General features: G+C 38.6%; 1 protein-coding gene across 12 annotated transcripts in view; it reads left to right on the top strand.

The window, feature by feature from the left end:
- Window positions 1-13,315, top strand: part of PKIB (cAMP-dependent protein kinase inhibitor beta) — a 53,076-nt gene that overhangs the window by 34,920 nt on the left and 4,841 nt on the right. The window contains exon 1 of one of the 12 annotated variants that reach the window (XM_053973702.1): window positions 8,357-8,376. The exons of 10 other annotated variants lie outside the window; for them this stretch is intronic. The gene's annotated coding sequence lies outside the window, so the exon portion shown is untranslated. Of the gene's footprint in view, window positions 1-8,356; window positions 8,377-11,782; window positions 11,847-13,315 lie in introns of those variants that run through there. One more of the 12 variants, XM_053973699.1, reaches the window with a different exon arrangement.

Below are 13,315 nucleotides of genomic sequence, written 5' to 3'. Positions count from 1 at the left end.
ATGGGAGGGTAGGAAGAGGGGAGGCAGGGCTGGTGCTGTCTCTCAGGGTAAGAGAAGGAGTTGAGGTGAAGGATGTCCTATTGCCTGCATGACCTCTGTGGCTGTCAGGGTTTGACTGTTTTTGTCTCAGTGCTGATGAGAGCACAAAGGAACAAACCTCCTTTGATAAAGCCAAGCAAGGTCTGGCATTTCCTTGCCTTCTAACCTTCTAGGAAATGTGCTGTATCACTGGGCTGTGTATGGGCTCTTTACAGAGCAACAAAATCCAGTGAAGTTGGGTTTGTGGGCTTCCAGGGGTGAAACCACAAAGTGAAAATTTCAGAGGGGTCAAAGAACCTGGTGATTAAAGTAGTCACCATATCCATAGCAACTCAGCTGACTGTCCTCCCACCCTGTGCCAGTCCCTGAATACTGGCAAGCAACTCTTCAGGAGCAGTCAGAGGTCTCTCTCTTGCCTGGACCTAGTAAAAAAGTTTCATTAAAATGATGTGATTCAGGAATTACATGGCACCATCCCTGCACAGTGGAAGTGCAGATTCACCTTTTCCTCTGAGTTTTCAAGATGAAAATCCTATCTGCTCCAAAGGGAAACAATGTTTGCTTAGACAAGCTCCTTGCTTGTTCCTTCCGCTACTCTTGTGGAAGAATGGTATTACTCTAACATGTCAAATTTAAATCCACCTCTCACTTAGAATACAGCAGACTGAATGTTAAATTAAAACTAAAAAGATGAGGAGAAAGCAAGCTGATTGTTAAATTTTTAAATCCAAAGGATTCAATATATGGAACTTCCACTTAATATTGTTTGTATGACAAATAGGAACAAGACTTGTTTATATTTTGGTTTTCATTCCTTCACTTCCTTAAATCCATGAGAGCCCATGGGTCAATGGCCCATGCAGATTAAGAAAGTTGCAAAGAAGTTCTATGGATCATGGTATCCCAGCTAAAATAGCTTAAGGGTCCAGCCATACTTAGAGTCATAGCATGGTTTGGGTTGGGAGGGATTTTCAGGGGTCATTTAGTCCAAGGCCCCTGCCACTGGCAGGGACACCAGCAACAAGATCAGGTTGTTCAGAGCCCCATCCAACCTGACCTTGAATGTTTTGAGTGATGGGGCATCCACCTCCTGTAAAAATTTCTTCCTTATGTCTAATCTAAAGTGATCCTCCTTCTGTTTAAAACCATTATCTCTTGTCCTGTCACAACAGGCCCTGCTAGAAGTTTTTATTCTAGGCCCCCTTTCAGTACTGAAAGTCTGAGTATTTAATTCAAATAATTTATAAAAAGCACGCTTTAACCTTCTACTGTCATCTTTAAAATTATCCTATATGTACTGGTGATTTTCACAGCCTCCTTATCAATTGAGATACAAATACACCTTTTTTTGGTCCCTATTTAAAGCACTTAATCCAGGTGTTTCAATAGCAGGGCATGTTTACTGAAGGATCATTTATCAAAATGGAAAGGGTTCTTTGAAATCCATTTGCCTTAATTAGAGATAATTTTAATTGAATTAATTTAAAATACATTAATTCAACTGTGTGAAAATGACCTGTCTGCTGGCCTCATATATGCCTTGGAAAGGTCTGTTTGGTTCTTGTTATTGAAAAGCAGATAGGCTATAATAACTGGAGGTAGGGATTTGCTTTTAGGGCTTAGATTTTTTTAAGAGACAATAATTTTTCTTAATTGCCAAGTAAGCTCTCTGAGACCATGAAATATTTTCCTTACCATATTTAGTAGATATTTGATTGAAATATATCTTCTTTTTTATGAAACTAGTCTATAACTGTGAAGCCCTAAGATAGGAAGGCTGGTTTAGTGTCCCAGGCTAAGGTCATTAGAGGGTAATAGGGATGATTCATACTTTCATAAAATAGAAGTATATTGAAAGGCTAAAGAAATTAAACCAAATTAATCCCATGTGTATTTTACTGACTTGTTTAGGCTTGTAACTACTATGAATTTTACCTATTAGAATTATTCTCCTAGGAAAAAGAGACACTCTGAAACAGCATGAAAGTCAGGAAGGTTTATAAATTGCTGTGATCTATGGTATCCTTTCAGCAGACATACAGAGGAAACAAATAGAGTAATCTAAAAGTAAGAAGGGGGAAGCAAGTATAGTATTGCAGCTAAACACTTCACCTGAAGTGTAAAATTAATCCAAAATTAGTTCTAAGGAAAAAATTCCCAATGCGTATTTTGGATAATCATATAGCCTATTTGTTTCCTTCATTACTCCTCAAGAAATTGTGGGATTGTGGATTTTTTATTTATTTCGTTTCTTTCATTGGTGATACTCTGGAGCAGTAAATTTTCTGGCTCATGTCCAGGAAATTTAAGAAAGAGATGCTCTCAAATACTTATGCCTCTATATTCCTTTTCCTGTGGAAAAAGCTTTTCCCCCAGTCTGAACATTTTGGCAGAGGTTAAGTCCGAGGGTTTTGTTCTTCTGATCCTTTGTATCATCAGGTGTCCTATTCCCTGGAGATAATTCCAATCACCAAATCTGAGTGGGCCAAATCTGACTCAGTGATCTGCTCTTGAATGTCAAAGCGCTCATTCCTAGTACTGTGTCCTGGCTGTGTTATCAAATTTCAGTGAAAGCAACACAAGCCTTGCAATTAGATGAAGTACGCGGGGAACTGCAGGGTCAAATTGTAAACCTGTGCTATCAGGATATGTCTCAGTGAATTGTAATTGATTGAATTTTTTTTTACTTGCAATTTAAAGTCTATTGTAAATATAATTGAGAAAGCCTTGTGAATCAAGGTCATTATTTAACTTAAATTATAAGACTAAAAGAAGACGGATTTCTCAAATCTCAGTCTATTTTCTTGGTGAGTCACCATGAAAGGGGGCAAATTTTCCTAGCTGTAATTTCATCAAAATCAGTAAATAGGACCACTGCAAAGATTGAACAGGTAAAATGTGACATCAGTGAAATTCTATTAGAGTAAGCATGATGTATGCTGGAGAATGAAATGAAAATGAAGGATTATTCATTGAATATTGAATAAATACTGTTTCTGAGGCAAAAAAAATAAGCTATAGCATAAATATAGTATAAATGGAACATACCGAGCAAGGAACTGAGGGTCCTCATTTGAAATGCAATTGTTGAAGACAGTGCAGCAAAGTCGTATAACATCTCAAAATGTATCCATATGTCCTATTGATTTTTCATCTTTGTGAATGTTAAAGTCACTGACATGTCAAGAAGAGCAGTAGGAAACTTAAGAAACTCATTAAAGGCTGTTTCAGGGCACCAGGTTGACTTACAGTTGGAGGTTAGCTTCATTTTCCTTGTATTAGACTTCACTTGCCAAATGGCTGTTTCCTGCCTGGGCTCACTTTAACAGTCACCAGATTAAGTCTGAAAAGCACAGTGTTCTCTTCTCTGTTGGTTCATCTTCCCCTGAGGGCAAATTGAACCAAAATGATTTTGGAGAGTTTTCCAGCACCTGTGGTGGTCTAAGGAATATGGTCAAGACAAAATTTTTAGAGAAATAAATTATCTTTTATTAGTTACAAAAATGTAATTGGAAAAACCTTTGAGTAGACCAGCAGAGATAGCTTTATAGAATTATCTTGCAAGAGTTCACTTATATAAGCAAAATCAAAGACTTTTTACTGCCCTTGAACTGAGTTAATAAAATAATATTTTATTAACTATTTAAGCATTTACTGAATTGAGCAAATATGAATTTCTTTCCACCATCCTATTCAGTGAAGAATGGCAAATGAGGTATTTTGGATTGGATTTCCAGGAGTATTCTTAGATGAGCCAGAAGAATAGTTCAGGAAGCCCAGATCATTTGTGGTGTATGAGACACAACTGAAGTGAGAAATAGATGAATAATTATGGGGAAAATAGTTATGCAGAGCTTCATGGCAAAAGCAAAGAGCACTGAGACCCCAAGAACCCTGTTTGAGAGAAGTGTTGGGGTGATGTCTGCAAAATATCTGAGTGGCTCTCAGACTGATATTTGCTGAAGAGGTTGGTAGAGATATTTCCATCAACAATAAGCACTACTGAAATAGCTGAAGTTGTCTTCTGCTTTACCTGTCAGGCTGGTGCTTAAGGAAGCAAACAGAATAATAAAAAACTTGGAGTGTTAGATTTACAGACTTGCTTATGACAAAGCAAGCAGGTTTCTTGCAGATTTCCATGGTAAAGAAAATGAAATTAGCCTTTATTAGTATGTTAGTACTTTTACTACTCAATAAAGAATAGATTTAAGCTTACTTTGTTTTAAATGCTGTTTCCAGTCCTCTATGATTAAGTAGCAATTTAAATCTAAATTTCACTTCATTTTTGTTGGTTTGGTTTGTCTATGAGTAATTCTTGTTCTGGAAATCATGACTCCACCTTGTGTGTGCTTGCACTATGAAACCAGAAGGCAGAAATGAAAAACTTAAATAGGAAGGTTTTACTCAAGGAAAAAAAATTGTGCATGGATTTGGTTGGGCTTTAGCTTTTCTAAAGTATTCATCAGACATAAACTATATCATTATAAGATAGAGAGGATCCTTTTCTATGCTCAGGTGAAGAAATGCTGGGGAATGTGACTGCAAAACTGGCTAAACCCAAGTATTTCCACATCAATTAGGTGAAACTGAGATGAGCAGGGAAGTAGCCCATGAAGAGGATGGGATGGTCTCCTGGTCTGATCCAGGCTAAAAAAATACAGCTTGTAGGTGTGTGAAGAAGGAATAATCATAAAATAAAATTAATCTGGCTTTATATATAATTATAGAATGTTACCTGACTGTGACAAAATAAAATGTCAGCTTTTATTTGCATAGCTAAATCAATAAAGTACTTCTAAGAGCTTGTCTTTGCTTTTTAATGGAGATGGTGTCAGTCCCATGCTTTGAAGGCTTAGGAGCTTAGCAGGTGCCTGCAGCTATTCACACTGCAATTCCTGCTCGCTGCCGGACTGTTATCACCCAACTGCTGAATGGAAAGAAGCACAAGCTTCTGTGCCTCACCAGTTTCATAATGGAAAGGTAACCCTTTCATCAAACCCACTTCTACCTCCAAGGGACACTCTGGAGGTCTTAATATGAAAAAAAACAGGGACTTTTCTCCTAGGAAGGGTGCTGCCTGCAGGGCAAAGAAAATGCACTTCTGTGAGCTGCTTGTTCTTTTGAGGGCTCCAAACAATAACAGTCTGTAAAGGTTGTCACAAATACTACATACTTGGTGGCCAAGGTGTTGTAGCACATGTCACATTAACACAATAATTTACCCCCTTTAAAAAAAACCCTGAAAAGAAAGATCCTTGGTGTAGTAAAGAGTTTTTTTAAGTTAAAAACTAAACAGACCTGTTATACTGTTATCTAGCTCGTCTGCTGCTAAGTGTAGGGTCTCCATTGTACCCATCTCTCTGCTCATCCTGCACCAGAGCTGGTTTCCTGCAGTGTTCCCCAGAACTGAAGAAGCCTCTTACTCCCATCTTGCTTGCTTTCCAAAGAAACTCCTCATTACTGATTGTGTTCCTCTTCCTCAGCACGGTTCCAGAGCTCTCCTTTCTTCCTGTGTCCCTTTAGCTTCCCATGTCATTTTTTCGTCTCACACAGACCCTCAGGTAATCTCTCTTCTCTACGTAGAAGCACAGTTACAGCTCCCTGTGGTTTTTACTTCTCTGTCAGCCTTGTGCTCCCAGCTTTCAACCCTTTGTGCCCACATGTTGCTACCAGGAAATTTCTCTTGCTCCACAACTCCTCTTCTGTAAGCACTTCCACAAGGACTTCCCTTCCTGGGAACATACTGTATATACAGGTACACTTGAATTCACTGAGCCAGATGGAAACATCCCTCATTCATGTCAGTAAGATCTCAAGGAGATTTGGGCCTTCCCCAGTGAGAGACTTTGGCCACATGGTCATGTTGGTTATGTGCATGGGATTGTTCCATTCTCATATATCTGCTAAATTATAAATTCATCTTTTTACAAAAGCATTTTACATTTCACTGGGCTGATTCCTTTACTGGAGTGCATTGTGTAAGTGGACTCCAGCATGCCTCAAGTTCTTTGCTTGCCTCAGTTTTCCCAGTGGTTTTGTCAGAATAGTTTTCTTCCACAGATCTGGCAAGTAAAGAGCCAAATCCCTTGCTGCTTCTAATGAAGAATACAGATTGACGTACATATGCTGGTTTATGTAGAAGACTTGTTGTGTTACGGAAGTGTTTGTGGCATGTGGGGGTAGCAGATATCAAAGCAGAGGGGAAAACTTACTTGATGCTTCCCTGAGGAATTCCCAGTTGAATGGCTGAGGAGAAAGGAGACTGAAGAGGTTGGGGGATACTCATTTCCTTGTGTGCCTTTGACAGTGGAAAAGATCATAAATAAAATTGAGCTGCAATATTGTAGTTGCAGGGACTCGGCAAGGCAAGATTAGCTGTAAAAATTATTTCTAAATCCGAAATTACTTCTCATACATATTCCTGAAAGTGGGCAAAATTCTCTTGAATTTCAGGCCAGATGCAGATTCTAAGAAAGGATTTAGCAGGTTGGAACTGTGTGGCTGAACTCAGAAAGTGATATGTGCATTTGCAACAGGAAATGAAAACTCAGTGGGGATGAATGGACAAAATATAAGAGGAAGAATTAGGTTGGTCAGTTGATTCGTTACTACTGAGCTTAATTTCTCATTCCATAGTAGGGGATGTGTTTGATTTCTTTCCAGCATGGCTGATGAGTTAGATTTGAATTGTTTCCCATTAGGTTGACTAACATTTATTTCTCATTGCTCTTGGTCACTCACAGGCATTTGGAAAGTGACATGCTTGGTTGCCTGGTATTGACTGCCTTCAGCTAATGTCAATTCATTTATTAATCACTGCAGGTAACTTCTGATTCAGTTGTCAGTATCATGACCCCTTCTCCTCTCTCCCTTATTTTTTTTTTCACAAAGAGAAAATTGTGCCATTATTTAGAACTGCTATTAGTTCTGTATGTGTTCTCCTGTGTATCAGGGCACTCTGCATATTCCAGGGTCAGACACCGCTCACAGTCAAGCTTTCTCCTCTGTACGTGTTGTTGGTTGAACTGCACCATTGGTATCTGCACATTCTCCAGAAGCTTAAAGGCAGCAGGATCAATCTTATGTTGCTTTTTTTCCCCACTTGTCTTTCCCATAATATTGGCTTTATGGAAGTGATCAGAAAATTTAACTGAAAGTTTCAAAGTTCCATTCTGAGGAAAAAACAGTCCTACAGCTTTGGTTAAGTTTTTCAAATTCTGTGTCCTAAAATGATGAACTTCAGAACAAAAGGATCAAGATCTTGGGTATTCATTCAGTGCAGATTCTGAGAGCAGGAATTGGAGGAATGGTCCCAGTCTGACCATTCTGGTATTAAGAAGATCATGTATGTATGGAAGCCGTTTTTACTATTGATAAGGATGTTGCTTCTGGTACAAGAGTGTAGAGGAGGTCATGTTCCCAGAGCAGAAGTAACACACAAGACCTTTGTGTAAAATGTCTGTACAGCTGTGTACACTGCAAAGAACCAAAAGGGAAAACCTGTTATACAACATACCAAACTTTCAAATATTATCCCAAAAATATCATGTGTTATACAGGCTGTAACATATAGACTGAAACAGATGTAGAAGGACATGCTTCTTCACAGTAGATTTACTGAGATGGGATATAAGTAGTTTCCCTGCATAGGAAAACAAAAAATTTTTCTGAGAACTTTTTTTTAGAAAAGCTAACACTGTTGGTACAGGAAACCCAAATCATCTTTCTAACATGATATAATAAAAAGTACTCTTGTTTCTAGTTTAGTGATACATTAAAACACCTGGAAAGTAACAAATTTACTTCTTTTTCATTAGTGGATCACTTCTAACATTCATATAGCTAGCTATATTGCTTCTGCATACTTAGAAATGTGTGATTTCTTGTCCTAAGCCCTAAACAAAGTCAAGACCCTTGTGTTTGGATATACATATGGTAAAGGTGTATTGGTGAAGAACACTTGCTTATCTTTCTGTGTGCTTCCCAGCAGTAGGATTGCCAGTGTGTAACAAATGCTCTTGATGTTAAAAAAAAACGCGTAAGAGAAATTTTTCTCACAAAATTTATGCAAGTGCCCAGGTTACTGTTAGTCATCATCATCATCTCTAGGCTGTCTTCCTTAAAAGCATGGATGTTCCTAGGTTTTTCTTTTCTGTGGTCCAGAAATGCCTCAGGATAAAGCATAATGATTACGTGAGCACGTATAATGAGAATGTTCCTATTTTGAGACCTTTGGTAAGAGGAGACAAAGACATGAGGACGCAGCTGCAGCAGAAGTGGATGTGAAAGCGTGGCAACTGCATAGCAAGAAGACGTGGTTTTCATCTCAGTTGCACAGTAGGAAGCACTTCATTCAATATGTTTTCTGTTCTCCTTACTTAGAAAGTTTTGAATCTACAGGCTTCTGGGGTAGAGGTACGTGGAGAACACTCATTACAAGTAAATAAAGACAAACTAAACACCACTTGAAGGACTAAATTTTTTTCTGAATATATTAAGATGCTGAAATGCATCTTACAATAATAGACCCGCAAGACACAGAATCAGTCAGTCTGGTTCTGAAAGTACTACTTGGCTATTGAATTTTTCATCTATTTTGTGAGAGGATTTCATGCTTTCCAGTTTGTTTCTGCTAAAGGGCATTCAGAACAAACAGCGTTTGGGAAATGTAGCTTTCTCTGACAGCACAGGCAGAGACTATTCAGACTGTTTTGACAAAAGTGCCTGAATAGCAAGGAGTGATGTGTTTGGTCTTTCAGGCTCCTGCATGGAGTGGAGTTGCCACATTGCCAATGTTGGGAATCTTTTGATATTTATTGAGGAATAGTTTGTCCTTCCAAGCAGAACAAATCTGGTGTTTTGTCTGTGTTAGACAGTAGAAAGATCAGAAGCAAAATTAGGTTTCACAAATACTTAAGGTGGTGATTTATCTATTTTCTAACAGATAAGAGTGAAGAAGTGACAACACTGACATTAAATGGGGACTGTGGCACCTGCTACAACTGAGCACCTTGAATCATTATTTCCCTTGATTCTCAACACAAATTGCTTCAGGAGAATTATTTGTTCTTTTCCTGTCATTTATTTAAAAAAATTCTCACCAGATTCTGTGACTCATTGTCTCCCAAAGGGATGGCTATGCTGTCAGCAAAAGAAGATTCAAAGATTAACAAATTAGCTCTCTTTTAGAGAAAATACCATTGGTAGTTTACTTGCCATTGTTTTGGGGACACTTACCTGAATATCTGATAGATCATTAATTGAGTTTTGCTTTTGACTGTAGTCAGTTTTCACAAGCAGAATGTTTCCTTCCCCCATGCACACCTGAGTTGTCTGTTGTGCACTCTGGGTGATCCTGCAGGCATGTCAGAGGCATATATGAGAGGATTAATCTGATACTCCCAAAACCTACTTAACACTGTCTTGGCCCAGTGCTGAGCTGCAAAGTTAGTCCTGGTGTTGGAGTGCTAGCTGGGCTGCTAGCCATAGCCTTCAGTCTCTTAGCTGGTAGGTGAGCCCTTCTGGGACATGCACCTGCCTTCCTACTATTGACCCTCTGCAGACAGCCTCCATCCCTGCCCAACTCTTCTTCTCCACCCAATCACCTTATACTTTTGGGTGGACTGGGCTTTTGCTGTGGCAAAAAGGGAACTGGGTAGTACAGAACTTTGTGATTTGGAACTGTGGCACTGTACTTTTGGAATTGTGCTCCATTACTCTCCTGAGTAGTCACACAGGAGAGAAATGACAACAGTAATTTGGAAACTCAGAAGCACACAGGCATTGGCAATATGTAAGTATCTTAATCTTGGATAAGGTTAGAGAAAAATGGGTTCAGTGAAGTGGAAGAAGATGTTGGCAGCAGGAGGAGGAGTGGATTTGAGAAAAATAGATGCTCTGCACATTGTAATTATTGTTTACTCTGTGAGAAGGCATGAATAATACTGAGCTTAACAGATGCAAGGAGATGCCAGAAAGGTAGATATTTTCCAATGAATGTGTTAAAAAATGTAAAAGTAGGAACAGCTGAAGAGCAGAGAAACTTTGTATCCTTACTTCGATGTAGGCCTTTGTGGCAGTAGCTCTCTGGCCACAGAGAGCAGGCACAGACTTTCCCAGGCATTTTCCCTGTGAAGGCTGTGAGAAGATCAGAGAAAAGAATGAGAAACAATTCTTACCTCCACTTGTTGCACCTGCTGTTGTGCACGTGTGGAATGTGTCATGGACATTTGTTTACCAAAGGGTGATTTCTTAATTGGACACTGGATGGTGTTTGAATAGATTGACCAATTCGGCCAAAGCTGTATCAGACTGGCTGTAAGGGTTACTGAGTTTCCTAGTAAGTATAGTATAATATAGTATAAGATGAGTATAGATAGTATAATAAAGCAATTGATCAGCCTTCTGCAATCATGGAGTTAATGCTAATTATTACCCGGCTGGGGGCCTGCGGTGACAGGCCTTAGAAAATACTGATAAAAGAGAGCCTCAGAATGAAATTGAAGAAATCCCTTAGAACATTAACGAACAAAATGGCATTTCTTTCAAGTACAGCTGCAAGCTACTTTGAATAATGTCTGTCATATGTTGGGAATTGAGCTTGTTTTGGCTATAAATGGACTTACATTTTGTAATGTCAATTCTAAGCCTTTTGGGGTAGTCCCTCATCTTTCAAATGTACTTAGAGAACATGCTGCACTAGTGCAGTGCAGATAGAAAAAACAAAGGTAAAAACTCTTAATGGTAAATGTTATGTATATATAGGATCTATTTTTAGATAGCTAAATTTGAATTATGGCCACCAGACAGATGGATAATGATCAGCTGATTTTCTGTCTGACAGATGTTCTAGATTTGCCTAGATTTGCATACTTTTTTAATCAAGTGCATAAATCAAAATTCACTTACATGGAGGCACATCAGACTGTGTCCTTCATCATCTTCCTGGGTTGTCTAGTATTATGCAGTGAAGGGAGATTACATCAGAGGAGAAAGAGATGTGCTGGAGAGGAAAGGGAGGGCTTTGAAACAGGTGCAAAAGTGCAAACTGTACTGCAGAAGAGAGTAGCTTCATATGGCATGAGTTGTAGACCAGGTTTTCTCCATTTAAAAAGTAACCATTTAGGGGCCAAAACATCCATGCAAGAGAGAAAAGGAGGGCGGGGGAAAGTCTCAAGGCAAGCTTGAGAAAGTGTGTTTTGATATTAATGTCATTCTGTAGATCTTACATGAACAGCAGTCTACTCACAACAGTACTTTTGGCTCCACCATATTAATGGCTGAAATGAAATGGGCAGGAAAGGCAAGCATACTGGTATTTTGGCATTGAGAGTAATTTTAACAATTTTACTAAGCAAAAGAAGACCCCAAACATTTTCTGTTCTGAAGTGTAATTTACAGTCTCCTTACTTGCTGTGGTGAGCGTATGAGGAAAAGCATTTAGGACACCTAGAGTTTAATAAATATGAACACACTCAAAAAGCCATGAGACTGTGCATATAAACCTGGATTCGTTCTCCTTCTTTTCATATTTTGTGCCAAGTGCTGATCGCACCTTCTGATAGTACAATGCTAAATCTAACTGAGAATGTCAAGGCATGTTTGACCATTGGCATGTTTGACCATTGGACTGGATCATCTTAAAGGTTTCTTCCAACCTTGATGACTCCATGATTTGTATGTGTTTTCTGAAAAATGTCATTCTTGAATGCCCATGTATAGTTTCAACTTTTTGCCACTGATGGAAAAATTTCATTTGGATTTGACCTGTTTTCCTGCAGAACAGGAACCTTCAGCTAAATTTCCAGGTGAGACCTTTCACTTACTGCCCTTGGTTAAAGCAAGCAGTTTATTTGCATGTTTAGGTCACCTTTCAGACTTAGCGGTCCTACTTGTGCCTTTCTTTCTTGCCAAGAAGGATTCATTTCTTCTATTACAAGGTACTTAGAGATACAAAGAAAATTAAAAATAGTTCTTCTTGGTTTTGGATTGACACAGCTGAAAGGCACTTTGATGGAGAAAAGAAAATGTTTGTAATAGAAATGACAGGTCAGCATCAGTAATCAAAGTTCTGCCTCTTCCTTCCGGCACATCAGAGCAAGTCAGGTTCAGTATCTATTTGTATAATTTTTTCTATCCATGAAATGAAAGCAGTAATATTTTCCAAGCTTAGCAGAATTTTTAAAGGGGGACTGTGATGCTCTGCTTCTTATATGAACAACGCTAACATGATTGACACTTTCCATATCTAGTTCTTAGTCTAAATACAGCCAGTTGTCAACCAAAAACTGACAGCCTTCAGTCAGATTGGTCTCCAGTACCATCTGTATCCCTTCCCACACAAAGCATTGACCAGATTTACACAGAGACAACATTCCTGCTCCCACATTGCAAACAGAACTTCATTCATATAGAGCAAGTAACTATCATTTTTAATTGAGTAATGGATACCTAATTATTATAAATTACTCTGTTAATTATCACATTATTGTGTAAATTATTGTATTATAGACTTTTGTGACTGCTAAGGGCAGTTTTCACACTGTCTCTTGTGTGCCACTTGCAGCCAAGTATCCTTCTGCTCTAGGTGTTTACACTCCACCTGTTGATTGTGACCATGCAAACATCTCTGAGCCTGATTGAAAGCCCATTGTAGTCCGAAGTTTTCCCATTCAGTTCAATGAGCTTTGAGACAGGGATCACAGGAGCAGAATATGGTTGGTTCCATTATTTCCAGGATTCCGTTATTTATTAGATAAAAGTCACATGCTTGAGTGAAGGTTAAACCAGACTAACAAGCAGCAGAAGAAAACAAGTGATTTGATATGTGAAAGATAAAGAAATTCTACAAAGGGTTTCTGTTTGTATTTTGAGAGGTCATTTTATAAAGTTTGCTCCTTTGTATAATGAGTTTGTTCTAACAAGATTCTAAATAAGGATCTGAACAAGATTCATAATAAGGAAAACATGTTTTATTTCACACAGATTGTATGACAACGGAGCTTAAGTTCACTTCCAAATGATTGTATGGCAAAACCGCTTAAAAAGAGGGAATAGGTCAGAAAAGGACATACAGATGGCTGACAGAAAGGGCTGTTGCTGACCCTATTCACGGGTTTCTTGTTGGTGCAGAGTTGATCATGGTGCTAGTCTGATGTGCAAATGGCACGGTAAGGACATGCACAGACAGTCTTCTATCTTCTTCAGGGGCAGAAATAAAGCTTAAACAGTAAGTGTTGAAATGTATGGTTTTTAATAACAAAAAAACCATTGGGCA

Source organism: Vidua macroura, chromosome 3 (genome assembly GCF_024509145.1).
Source record: "Vidua macroura isolate BioBank_ID:100142 chromosome 3, ASM2450914v1, whole genome shotgun sequence".
Taxonomy (NCBI): Eukaryota; Metazoa; Chordata; class Aves; order Passeriformes; family Viduidae; genus Vidua; species Vidua macroura.
The sequence above is the reverse complement of the archived record's forward strand: the minus strand, read 5'-3'. Positions and strand labels throughout refer to the sequence as shown.